This window comes from Scyliorhinus torazame, chromosome 1 (assembly GCF_047496885.1).
Source record: "Scyliorhinus torazame isolate Kashiwa2021f chromosome 1, sScyTor2.1, whole genome shotgun sequence".
Taxonomy (NCBI): domain Eukaryota; kingdom Metazoa; phylum Chordata; class Chondrichthyes; order Carcharhiniformes; family Scyliorhinidae; genus Scyliorhinus; species Scyliorhinus torazame.
In genome coordinates, this window is record NC_092707.1 from 205,720,353 (window position 1) to 205,734,375 (window position 14,023).

The following is a 14,023-nucleotide window of genomic DNA, read 5'->3' on the forward strand; positions in this document are numbered from 1 at the left end:
GATACTATACTGCCAGAGTCGCAGATAATCCACTCCCAGAGTCACAGATACTCTACTCCCAGAGTCCCAAATACTCGACTCCCAGAGTCACAGATACTCTACTCCCAGAGTCACATATACTCTACTCCCAGAGTCACAGATACTCTACTCCCAGAGTCACGGATACTCTACTCCCAGAGTCACATATACTCTACTCCCAGTGACACAGATACTCTACTCCCAGAGTCACAGATACTCTACTCCCAGAGTCACAGAAAATCTACTCCCAGAGTCGCAGATACTCTAATCCCAGAGTCACAGATACTCGACTCCCAGAGTCACGGATCCTCTACTCCCAGAGTCGCAGATACTCCACACCCAGAGTCACAGATACTTTACTCCCAGAATCGCAGATACTCTAATCCCAGTGTCACAGATACTCGACTCCCAGAGTCACGGATATTATACTCCCATTGTCGCGGACACTCTACTCCCAGAGTCACAGATACTCTATTCCCAGAGTCACAGGTACTCTACTCCCAGAGTCACAGTTCCTCCACTCCCAGAGTCGCGGATACTCCACTTACTGAGTCACAGAGACTCTACTCCCAGAGTCGCAAATACTCTTCTCCCCGAGTCACAGATACTCGACTCCCAGAGTAACAGATACTCTACTCCCAGAGTCCCAAATACTCGACTCCCAGAGTCACAGATACTCAACTCCCAGAGTCACATATACTCTACTCCCAGAGTCACAGATACTCTACTCCCAGAGTCGCGGATACTCTACTCGCAGAGTCACATATACTCTACTCCCAGTGTCACAGATACTCTACTCCCAGAGTCACAGATACTCTACTCCCAGAGTCACAGATACTCGACTCCCAGAGTTACGGATACTCTATTCCCAGTGTCACAGATACTCAACCCCCAGAGTCATAGATACTCTACTCCCAGAGTCACAGATTCTCTACACCCAGAGGCACAGATACTCTACTCCCAGAGACGCATATACTCCACTCCCAGAGTCACAGATACCCGACTCCCAGTGTATCAGATACTCTACTCCCAGAGTCACAGATACTCGACTCCCAGTGTCACAGATACACTACTCCCAGAGTCACAGATACTCTACTCCCAGAGTCACAGATACTCGACCCCCAGAGTCATAGATGCTCTACTCCCAGAGGCACAGATACTGTACTCGGAGCTTCGCAGATATTCTACTCCCAGAGTCACAGATATTCGACTCCCAGAGTATCAGATACTCTACTCCCAGAGTCCCAAATACTCGACTCCCAGAGTCACAAATACTCGACTCCCAGAGTAACAGATACTCTACTCCCAGAGTCCCAAATACTCGACTCCCAGAGTCACAGATACTCTACTCCCAGAGTCACATATACTCTACTCCCAGAGTCACAGATTCTCTACCCCCAGAGTCGCGGATACTCTACTCGCAGAGTCACATATACTCTACTCCTAGTGTCACAGATACTCTACTCCCAGTATCACAGATACTCTACTCCCTGAGTCACAGATACTCGACTCCCAGAGTTACGGATACTCAATTCCCAGTGTCACAGATAATCTACTCTCAGAGTCACAGGTACTCTCCTACCAGAATCACAGATACTCTACTCCCAGAGTCGCAGATACTCTACTCCCAGAGTCACAGATACTCTACTCCCAGAGTCACAGATACTCTACTCCCAGAGTCACGGATCCTCTACTCCCAGAGTCGCAGATACTCCACACCCAGAGTCACAGATACTTTACTCCCAGAATCGCAGATACTCTAATCCCAGAGTCACAGATACTCGACTCCCAGAGTCACGGATACTATACTCCCAGAGTCGCAGGTACTCTATTCCCAGAGTCACAGATACTCTACTCCCATTGTCGCGGACACTCTACTCCCAGAGTCGCAAATACTCTTCTCCCCGAGTCACAGATACCCGACTCCCAGAGTAACAGATACTCTACTCCCAGAGTCCCAAATACTCGACTCCCAGAGTCACAGATACTCTACTCCCAGAGTCACATATACTCTACTCCCAGAGTCACAGATACTCTACTCCCAGAGTCGCGGATACTCTACTCGCAGAGTCACATATACTCTACTCCCAGTGTCACAGATACTCTACTCACAGAGTCACAGATACTCTACTCCCAGAGTCACAGATACTCGACTCCCAGAGTTACGGATACTCTATTCCCAGTGTCACAGAGTCACAGATTCTCTACACCCAGAGGCACAGATACTCTACTCCCAGAGACGCATATACTCCACTCCCAGAGTCACAGATACCCGACTCCCAGTGTATCAGATACTCTACTCCCAGAGTCACAGATACTCGACTCCCAGAGTCACAGATACACTACTCCCAGAGTCACAGATACTCTACTCCCAGAGTCACAGATACTCGACTCCCAGAGTATCAGATACTCTACTCCCAGAGGCACAGATACTCTGCTCCCAGAGTCGCAGATACTCTACTCCCACAGACACAGATACTCTATTCCCATAGTCACAGATACTCTACTCCCAGAGTCACGGATACTCTACTCCCAGAGTCGCGGATACTCTACTCCCAGATTCACAGATTCTCTATTCCCAGAGTAACAGATACTCTACTCCCAGAGTCGCGGATATTCTACTCCCAGAGCCGAAGATACTATACTGCCAGATTTGCAGATACTCTACTGCCAGAGTCGCAGATAATTTACTCCCAGAGTCGCAGATACTCTAATCCCAGAGTCACAGATACTCGACTCCCAGAGTCACGGATCCTCTACTCCCAGAGTCGCAGACACTCCACACCCAGAGTCACAGATACTCTACTCCCAGAATCGCAGATACTCTAATCCCAGAGTCACAGATACTCGACTCCCAGAGTCACGGATACTATACTCCCAGAGTCGCAGATACTCTATTCCCAGAGTCACAGATACTCTACTCCCATTGTCACGGACACTCTACTCCCAGAGTCACAGATACTATATTCCCAGAGTCACAGGTACTCTACACCCAGACTCACAGATCCTCCACTCCCAGAGTCGTCGATACTCCACTCACTGAGTCACAGAGTCTCTACTCCCAGAGTCGCAAATACTCTTCTCCCCGAGTCACAGATACTCGACTCCCAGAGTAACAGATACTCTACTCCCAGAGTCCCAAATACTCGACTCCCAGAGTCACAAATACTCGACTCCCAGAGTAACAGATACTCTACTCCCAGAGTCCCAAATACTCGACTCCCAGAGTCACAGATACTCTACTCCCAGAGTCACATATACTCTACTCCCAGAGTCACAGATACTCTACCCCCAGAGTCGCGGATACTCTACTCGCAGAGTCACATATACTCTACTCCTAGTGTCACAGATACTCTACTCCCAGTATCACAGATACTCTACTCCCTGAGTCACAGATACTCGACTCCCAGAGTTACGGATACTCAATTCCCAGTGTCACAGATAATCTACTCTCAGAGTCACAGGTACTCTCCTACCAGAATCACAGATACTCTACTCCCAGAGTCGCAGATACTCTACTCCCAGAGTCACAGATACTCTACTCCCAGAGTCACAGATACTCTACTCCCAGAGTCACGGATACTCTACTCCCAGAGTCGCAGATACTCTACTCCATTAGTCGCAGGTACTCTACTACCTGAGTCACAGATACTCTGCTCCCAGAATCACAGATACTCGACTCCCAGAGTCATAGATACTCTACTCCCAGCGTCACAGATACTCTGCTCGCAGAGTCGCAGATCCTCTACTCCCAGAGTCACAGATACTCAACCCCCAGAGTCATAGATACTCTACTCACAGAGTCACAGATTCTCTACTCCCAGAGGCACAGATACTCTACTCCCAGAGTCGCATATACTCCACTCCCAGAGTCACAGATACTCGACTCCCAGAGTATCAGATACTCTACTCCCAGAGTCACAGATACTCGACTCCCAGAGTCACAGATACACTACTCCCAGAGTCACAGATACTCTACTCCCAGAGTCACAGATAATCTACTCCCAGAGTCGCAGATACTCTACTCCCAGAGTCACAGCTACTCTATTCCCAGAGTCACAGATACTCTACTCCCAGAGTCACAGATACTCGACTCCCAGAGTATCAGATACTCTACTCCCAGAGTCACAGATACTCGACTCCCAGAGTCGCAGATACTCTACTCCCAGAGTCACAGATACTCTACTCCCAGAGTCACGGATACTCTACTCCCAGAGTCGCAGATACTCTACTCCATTAGTCGCAGGTACTCTACTACCTGAGTCACAGATACTCTGCTCCCAGAATCACAGAGACTCAACTCCCAGAGTCATAGATACTCTACTCCCAGCGTCACAGATACTCTGCTCCCAGAGTCGCAGATCCTCTACTCCCAGAGTCACAGATTCTCTACTCCCAGAGGCACAGATACTCTACTCCCAGAGTCGCATATACTCCACTCCCAGAGTCACAGATACTCGACTCCCAGAGTATCAGATACTCTACTCCCAGAGTCACAGATACTCGACTCCCAGAGTCACAGATACACTACTCCCAGAGTCACAGATACTCTACTCCCAGAGTCACAGATACTCGGCCCCCAGAGTCATAGATGCTCTACTCTCAGAGGCACAGATACTCTCCTCGGAGTTTCGCAGATATTCTACTCCCAGAGTCACAGATACTCGACTCCCAGAGTATCAGATACTCTACTCCCAGAGGCACAGATACTCTGCTCCCAGCGTCACAGATACTCTGCTCCCAGAGTCGCAGATCCACTACTCCCAGAGTCACAGATTCTCTACTCCCAGAGGCACAGATACTCTACTCCCACAGTCGCATATACTCCACTCCCAGGGTCACAGATACTCGACTCCCAGAGTATCAGATACTCTACTCCCAGAGTCACAGATACTCGACTCCCAGAGTCACAGATACACTACTCCCAGAGTCACAGATACTCTACTCCCAGAGTCACAGATACTCGGCCCCCAGAGTCATAGATGCTCTACTCCCAGAGGCACAGATACTCTCCTCGGAGTTTCGCAGATATTCTGCTCCCAGAGTCACAGATACTCGACTCCCAGAGTATCAGATACTCTACTCCCAGAGGCACAGATACTCTGCTCCCAGAATCACAGATACTCGACTCCCAGAGTCATAGATACTCTACTCCCAGCGTCACAGATACTCTGCTCCCAGAGTCGCAGATCCTCTACTCCCAGAGTCACAGATACTCAACCCCCAGAGTCATAGATACTCTACTCACAGAGTCACAGATTCTCTACTCCCAGAGGCACAGATACTCTACTCCCAGAGTCGCATATACTCCACTCCCAGAGTCACAGATACTCGACTCCCAGAGTATCAGATACTCTACTCCCAGAGTCACAGATACTCGACTCCCAGAGTCACAGATACACTACTCCCAGAGTCACAGATACTCTACTCCCAGAGTCACAGATAATCTACTCCCAGAGTCGCAGATACTCTACTCCCAGAGTCACAGCTACTCTATTCCCAGAGTCACAGATACTCTACTCCCAGAGTCACAGATACTCGACTCCCAGAGTATCAGATACTCTACTCCCAGAGTCACAGATACTCGACTCCCAGAGTCACAGATACACTACTCCCAGAGTCACAGATACTCTACTCCCAGAGTCGCAGATACTCTACTCCCAGAGTCACAGATACTCTACTCCCAGAGTCACGGATACTCTACTCCCAGAGTCGCAGATACTCTACTCCATTAGTCGCAGGTACTCTACTACCTGAGTCACAGATACTCTGCTCCCAGAATCACAGAGACTCAACTCCCAGAGTCATAGATACTCTACTCCCAGCGTCACAGATACTCTGCTCCCAGAGTCGCAGATCCTCTACTCCCAGAGTCACAGATTCTCTACTCCCAGAGGCACAGATACTCTACTCCCAGAGTCGCATATACTCCACTCCCAGAGTCACAGATACTCGACTCCCAGAGTATCAGATACTCTACTCCCAGAGTCACAGATACTCGACTCCCAGAGTCACAGATACACTACTCCCAGAGTCACAGATACTCTACTCCCAGAGTCACAGATACTCGGCCCCCAGAGTCATAGATGCTCTACTCTCAGAGGCACAGATACTCTCCTCGGAGTTTCGCAGATATTCTACTCCCAGAGTCACAGATACTCGACTCCCAGAGTATCAGATACTCTACTCCCAGAGGCACAGATACTCTACTCCCAGAGTCGCAAATACTCTTCTCCCCGAGTCACAGATACTCGACTCCCAGAGTAACAGATACTCTACTCCCAGAGTCCCAAATACTCGACTCCCAGAGTCACAAATACTCGACTCCCAGAGTAACAGATACTCTACTCCCAGAGTCCCAAATACTCGACTCCCAGAGTCACAGATACTCTACTCCCAGAGTCACATATACTCTACTCCCAGAGTCACAGATACTCTACCCCCAGAGTCGCGGATACTCTACTCGCAGAGTCACATATACTCTACTCCTAGTGTCACAGATACTCTACTCCCAGTATCACAGATACTCTACTCCCTGAGTCACAGATACTCGACTCCCAGAGTTACGGATACTCAATTCCCAGTGTCACAGATAATCTACTCTCAGAGTCACAGGTACTCTCCTACCAGAATCACAGATACTCTACTCCCAGAGTCGCAGATACTCTACTCCCAGAGTCACAGATACTCTACTCCCAGAGTCACGGATACTCTACTCCCAGAGTCGCAGATACTCTACTCCATTAGTCGCAGGTACTCTACTACCTGAGTCACAGATACTCTGCTCCCAGAATCACAGATACTCGACTCCCAGAGTCATAGATACTCTACTCCCAGCGTCACAGATACTCTGCTCCCAGAGTCGCAGATCCTCTACTCCCAGAGTCACAGATACTCAACCCCCAGAGTCATAGATACTCTACTCACAGAGTCACAGATTCTCTACTCCCAGAGGCACAGATACTCTACTCCCAGAGTCGCATATACTCCACTCCCAGAGTCACAGATACTCGACTCCCAGAGTATCAGATACTCTACTCCCAGAGTCACAGATACTCGACTCCCAGATCACAGATACACTACTCCCAGAGTCACAGATACTCTACTCCCAGAGTCACAGATAATCTACTCCCAGAGTCGCAGATACTCTACTCCCAGAGTCACAGCTACTCTATTCCCAGAGTCATAGATACTCTACTCCCAGAGTCACAGATACTCGACTCCCAGAGTATCAGATACTCTACTCCCAGAGTCACAGATACTCGACTCCCAGAGTCACAGATACACTACTCCCAGAGTCACAGATACTCTACTCCCAGAGTCGCAGATACTCTACTCCCAGAGTCACAGATACTCTACTCCCAGAGTCACGGATACTCTACTCCCAGAGTCGCAGATACTCTACTCCATTAGTCGCAGGTACTCTACTACCTGAGTCACAGATACTCTGCTCCCAGAATCACAGAGACTCAACTCCCAGAGTCATAGATACTCTACTCCCAGCGTCACAGATACTCTGCTCCCAGGGTCGCAGATCCTCTACTCCCAGAGTCACAGATTCTCTACTCCCAGAGGCACAGATACTCTACTCCCAGAGTCGCATATACTCCACTCCCAGAGTCACAGATACTCGACTCCCAGAGTATCAGATACTCTACTCCCAGAGTCACAGATACTCGACTCCCAGAGTCACAGATACACTACTCCCAGAGTCACAGATACTCTACTCCCAGAGTCACAGATACTCGGCCCCCAGAGTCATAGATGCTCTACTCTCAGAGGCACAGATACTCTCCTCGGAGTTTCGCAGATATTCTACTCCCAGAGTCACAGATACTCGACTCCCAGAGTATCAGATACTCTACTCCCAGAGGCACAGATACTCTGCTCCCAGAGTCGCAGATACTCTACTCCCACAGACACAGATACTCTATTCCCATAGTCACAGATACTCTACTCCCAGAGTCACGGATACTCTACTCCCAGAGTCGCGGATACTCTACTCCCAGATTCACAGATTCTCTATTCCCAGAGTAACAGATACTCTACTCCCAGAGTCGCGGATATTCTACTCCCAGAGTCGAAGATACTATACTGCCAGATTTGCAGATACTCTACTGCCAGAGTCGCAGATAATTTACTCCCAGAGTCGCAGATACTCTAATCCCAGAGTCACAGATACTCGACTCCCAGAGTCACGGATCCTCTACTCCCAGAGTCGCAGATACTCCACACCCAGAGTCACAGATACTCTACTCCCAGAATCGCAGATACTCTAATCCCAGAGTCACAGATACTCGACTCCCAGAGTCACGGATACTATACTCCCAGAGTCGCAGATACTCTATTCCCAGAGTCACAGATACTCTACTCCCATTGTCACGGACACTCTACTCCCAGAGTCGCAGATACTCTATTCCCAGAGTCACAGATACTCTACTCCCATTGTCACGGACACTCTACTCCCAGAGTCACAGATACTCTACTCCCAGAGTCACAGATCCTCCACTCCCAGAGTCGCCGATACTCCACTCACTGAGTCACAGAGTCTCTACTCCCAGAGTCGCAAATACTCTTCTCCCCGAGTCACAAATACTCGACTCCCAGAGTAACAGATACTCTACTCCCAGAGTCCCAAATACTCGACTCCCAGAGTCACAGATACTCTACTCCCAGAGTCACATATACTCTACTCCCAGAGTCACAGATACTCTACCCCCAGAGTCGCGGATACTCTACTCGCAGAGTCACATATACTCTACTCCTAGTGTCACAGATACTCTACTCCCAATATCACAGATACTCTACTCCCTGAGTCACAGATACTCGACTCCCAGAGTTACGGATACTCGACTCCCAGAGTTACGGATACTCAATTCCCAGTGTCACAGATAATCTACTCCCAGAGTCACAGATACTCGACTCCCAGAGTCACAGATACTCTACTCTCAGAGTCACAGGTACTCTCCTACCAGAATCACAGATACTCTACTCCCAGAGTCGCAGATGCTCTACTCCCAGAGTCACAGATACTCTACTCCCAGAGTCGCAGATACTCTACTCCATTAGTCGCAGGTACTCTACTACCTGAGTCACAGATACTCTGCTCCCAGAATCACAGATACTCGACTCCCAGAGTCATAGATACTCTACTCCCAGCGTCACAGATACTCTGCTCCCAGAGTCGCAGATCCTCTACTCCCAGAGTCACAGATACTCAACCCCCAGAGTCATAGATACTCTACTCACAGAGTCACAGATTCTCTACTCCCAGAGGCACAGATACTCTACTCCCAGAGTCGCATATACTCCACTCCCAGAGTCACAAATACTCGACGCCCAGAGTATCAGATACTCTACTCCCAGAGTCACAGATACTCGACTCCCAGAGTCACAGATACACTACTCCCAGAGTCACAGATACTCTACTCCCAGAGTCACAGATAATCTACTCCCAGAGTCGCAGATACTCTACTCCCCGAGTCACAGCTACTCTATTCCCAGAGTCACAGATACTCTACTCCCAGAGTCACAGATATTCGACTCCCAGAGTATCAGATACTCTACTCCCAGAGTCACAGATACTCGACTCCCAGAGTCACAGATACACTACTCCCAGAGTCACAGATACTCTACTCCCAGAGTCGCAGATACTCTACTCCCAGAGTCACGGATACTCTACTCCCAGAGTCAACGATACTCTGCTCCCAGAGTCACAGATACTCTACTCCCAGAGTCACATATACTCTACTCCCAGATTCACAGGTAGTCTACTCCCAGAGTCACAGATACTCTACTTCCAGAGTCACAGATACTCTACTCCCAGAGTCACATATACTCTACTCCCAGAGTCACAAGTACTCTACTCCCAGAGTCACCTATACTCTACTCCAGGAGTCACGGATACTCTACTCCCAGAGTCACCGATACTCTGCTCCCAGAGTCACAGATACCCTACTCCCTGAGACCCGGACACTCTACTCCCAGAGTCACAGATACTCTACTACTCGAGTCACAGGTACTCAACTCCCAGTGTCACAGATCCTCTTCTCCCAGAGTCACAGAATCTCTACTCCCAGAGTCGCAGATACTCTCCTCCCTGAGTCACAGATACTCTACTCCCAGAGTCACAGATACTCGACTCCCAGAGTCACAGATACTCTACTGCCAGAGTCACAGGTACGCTACTCCCAGAGTCACCTATACTCTACTCCCAGAGTCACAGATACTCTACTCCCAGAGTCACAGATACTCTACTCCCAGAGTCACATATACTCTACTCCTAGAGTCACAGGTACTCTACTCCCAGAGACACCTATACTCTACTCCCAGAGTCACGGATACTCTACTCCCAGAGTCACAGATTCTCTTCTGCCAGAGTCACAGAAACTCTACTCCCAGAGTCGCAGATACTCTCCTCCCTGAGTCACAGATACTCTACTCCCAGTGTCACAGAGACTCTACTCCCAGAGTCACAGATACTCTACTCCCAGAGTCACATATACTCTACTCCTGGAGTCACAGGTACTCTACTCCCAGAGACACCTATACTCTACTCCCAGAGTCACGGATACTCTACTCCCAGAGTCACAGATTCTCTTCTGCCAGAGTCACAGAAACTCTACTCCCAGAGTCGCAGATACTCTCCTCCCTGAGTCACAGATACTCTACTCCCAGAGTCACATATACTCTACTCCCAGAGTCACAGATACTCTACCCCCAGAGTCGCGGATACTCTACTCGCAGAGTCACATATACTCTACTCCTAGTGTCACAGATACTCTACTCCCAGTATCACAGATACTCTACTCCCTGAGTCACAGATACTCGACTCCCAGAGTTACGGATACTCAATTCCCAGTGTCACAGATAATCTACTCTCAGAGTCACAGGTACTCTCCTACCAGAATCTCTGATACTCTACTCCCAGAGTCGCAGATACTCTACTCCCAGAGTCACAGATACTCTACTCCCAGAGTCACGGATACTCTACTCCCAGAGTCGCAGATACTCTACTCCATTAGTCGCAGGTACTCTACTCCCTGAGTCACAGATACTCTGCTCCCAGAATCACAGATACTCGACTCCCAGAGTCATAGATACTCTACTCCCAGCGTCACAGATACTCTGCTCCCAGAGTCGCAGATCCTCTACTCCCAGAGTCACAGATACTCAACCCCCAGAGTCATAGATACTCTACTCACAGAGTCACAGATTCTCTACTCCCAGAGGCACAGATACTCTACTCCCAGAGTCGCATATACTCCACTCCCAGAGTCACAGATACTCGACTCCCAGAGTATCAGATACTCTACTCCCAGAGTCACAGATACTCGACTCCCAGAGTCACAGATACACTACTCCCAGAGTCACAGATACTCTACTCCCAGAGTCACAGATAATCTACTCCCAGAGTCGCAGATACTCTACTCCCAGAGTCACAGCTACTCTATTCCCAGAGTCATAGATACTCTACTCCCAGAGTCACAGATACTCGACTCCCAGAGTATCAGATACTCTACTCCCAGAGTCACAGATACTCGACTCCCAGAGTCACAGATACACTACTCCCAGAGTCACAGATACTCTACTCCCAGAGTCGCAGATACTCTACTCCCAGAGTCACAGATACTCTACTCCCAGAGTCACGGATACTCTACTCCCAGAGTCGCAGATACTCTACTCCATTAGTCGCAGGTACTCTACTACCTGAGTCACAGATACTCTGCTCCCAGAATCACAGAGACTCAACTCCCAGAGTCATAGATACTCTACTCCCAGCGTCACAGATACTCTGCTCCCAGAGTCGCAGATCCTCTACTCCCAGAGTCACAGATTCTCTACTCCCAGAGGCACAGATACTCTACTCCCAGAGTCGCATATACTCCACTCCCAGAGTCACAGATACTCGACTCCCAGAGTATCAGATACTCTACTCCCAGAGTCACAGATACTCGACTCCCAGAGTCACAGATACACTACTCCCAGAGTCACAGATACTCTACTCCCAGAGTCACAGATACTCGGCCCCCAGAGTCATAGATGCTCTACTCTCAGAGGCACAGATACTCTCCTCGGAGTTTCGCAGATATTCTACTCCCAGAGTCACAGATACTCGACTCCCAGAGTATCAGATACTCTACTCCCAGAGGCACAGATACTCTGCTCCCAGAGTCGCAGATACTCTACTCCCACAGACACAGATACTCTATTCCCATAGTCACAGATACTCTACTCCCAGAGTCACGGATACTCTACTCCCAGAGTCGCGGATACTCTACTCCCAGATTCACAGATTCTCTATTCCCAGAGTAACAGATACTCTACTCCCAGAGTCGCGGATATTCTACTCCCAGAGTCGAAGATACTATACTGCCAGATTTGCAGATACTCTACTGCCAGAGTCGCAGATAATTTACTCCCAGTGTCGCAGATACTCTAATCCCAGAGTCACAGATACTCGACTCCCAGAGTCACGGATCCTCTACTCCCAGAGTCGCAGATACTCCACACCCAGAGTCACAGATACTCTACTCCCAGAATCGCAGATACTCTAATCCCAGAGTCACAGATACTCGACTCCCAGAGTCACGGATACTATACTCCCAGAGTCGCAGATACTCTATTCCCAGAGTCACAGATACTCTACTCCCATTGTCACGGACACTCTACTCCCAGAGTCGCAGATACTCTATTCCCAGAGTCACAGATACTCTACTCCCATTGTCACGGACACTCTACTCCCAGAGTCACAGATGCTCTACTCCCAGAGTCACAGATCCTCCACTCCCAGAGTCGCCGATACTCCACTCACTGAGTCACAGAGTCTCTACTCCCAGAGTCGCAAATACTCTTCTCCCCGAGTCACAAATACTCGACTCCCAGAGTAACAGATACTCTACTCCCAGAGTCCCAAATACTCGACTCCCAGAGTCACAGATACTCTACTCCCAGAGTCACATATACTCTACTCCCAGAGTCACAGATACTCTACCCCCAGAGTCGCGGATACTCTACTCGCAGAGTCACATATACTCTACTCCTAGTGTCACAGATACTCTACTCCCAATATCACAGATACTCTACTCCCTGAGTCACAGATACTCGACTCCCAGAGTTACGGATACTCGACTCCCAGAGTTACGGATACTCAATTCCCAGTGTCACAGATAATCTACTCCCAGAGTCACAGATACTCGACTCCCAGAGTCACAGATACTCTACTCTCAGAGTCACAGGTACTCTCCTACCAGAATCACAGATACTCTACTCCCAGAGTCGCAGATGCTCTACTCCCAGAGTCACAGATACTCTACTCCCAGAGTCGCAGATACTCTACTCCATTAGTCGCAGGTACTCTACTACCTGAGTCACAGATACTCTGCTCCCAGAATCACAGATACTCGACTCCCAGAGTCATAGATACTCTACTCCCAGCGTCACAGATACTCTGCTCCCAGAGTCGCAGATCCTCTACTCCCAGAGTCACAGATACTCAACCCCCAGAGTCATAGATACTCTACTCACAGAGTCACAGATTCTCTACTCCCAGAGGCACAGATACTCTACTGCCAGAGTCGCATATACTCCACTCCCAGAGTCACAAATACTCGACGCCCAGAGTATCAGATACTCTACTCCCAGAGTCACAGATACTCGACTCCCAGAGTCACAGATACACTACTCCCAGAGTCACAGATACTCTACTCCCAGAGTCACAGATAATCTACTCCCAGAGTCGCAGATACTCTACTCCCAGAGTCACAGCTACTCTATTCCCAGAGTCACAGATACTCTACTCCCAGAGTCACAGATATTCGACTCCCAGAGTATCAGATACTCTACTCCCAGAGTCACAGATACTCGACTCCCAGAGTCACAGATACACTACTCCCAGAGTCACAGATACTCTACTCCCAGAGTCGCAGATACTCTACTCCCAGAGTCACGGATACTCTACTCCCAGAGTCAACGATACTCTGCTCCCAGAGTCACAGATACTCTA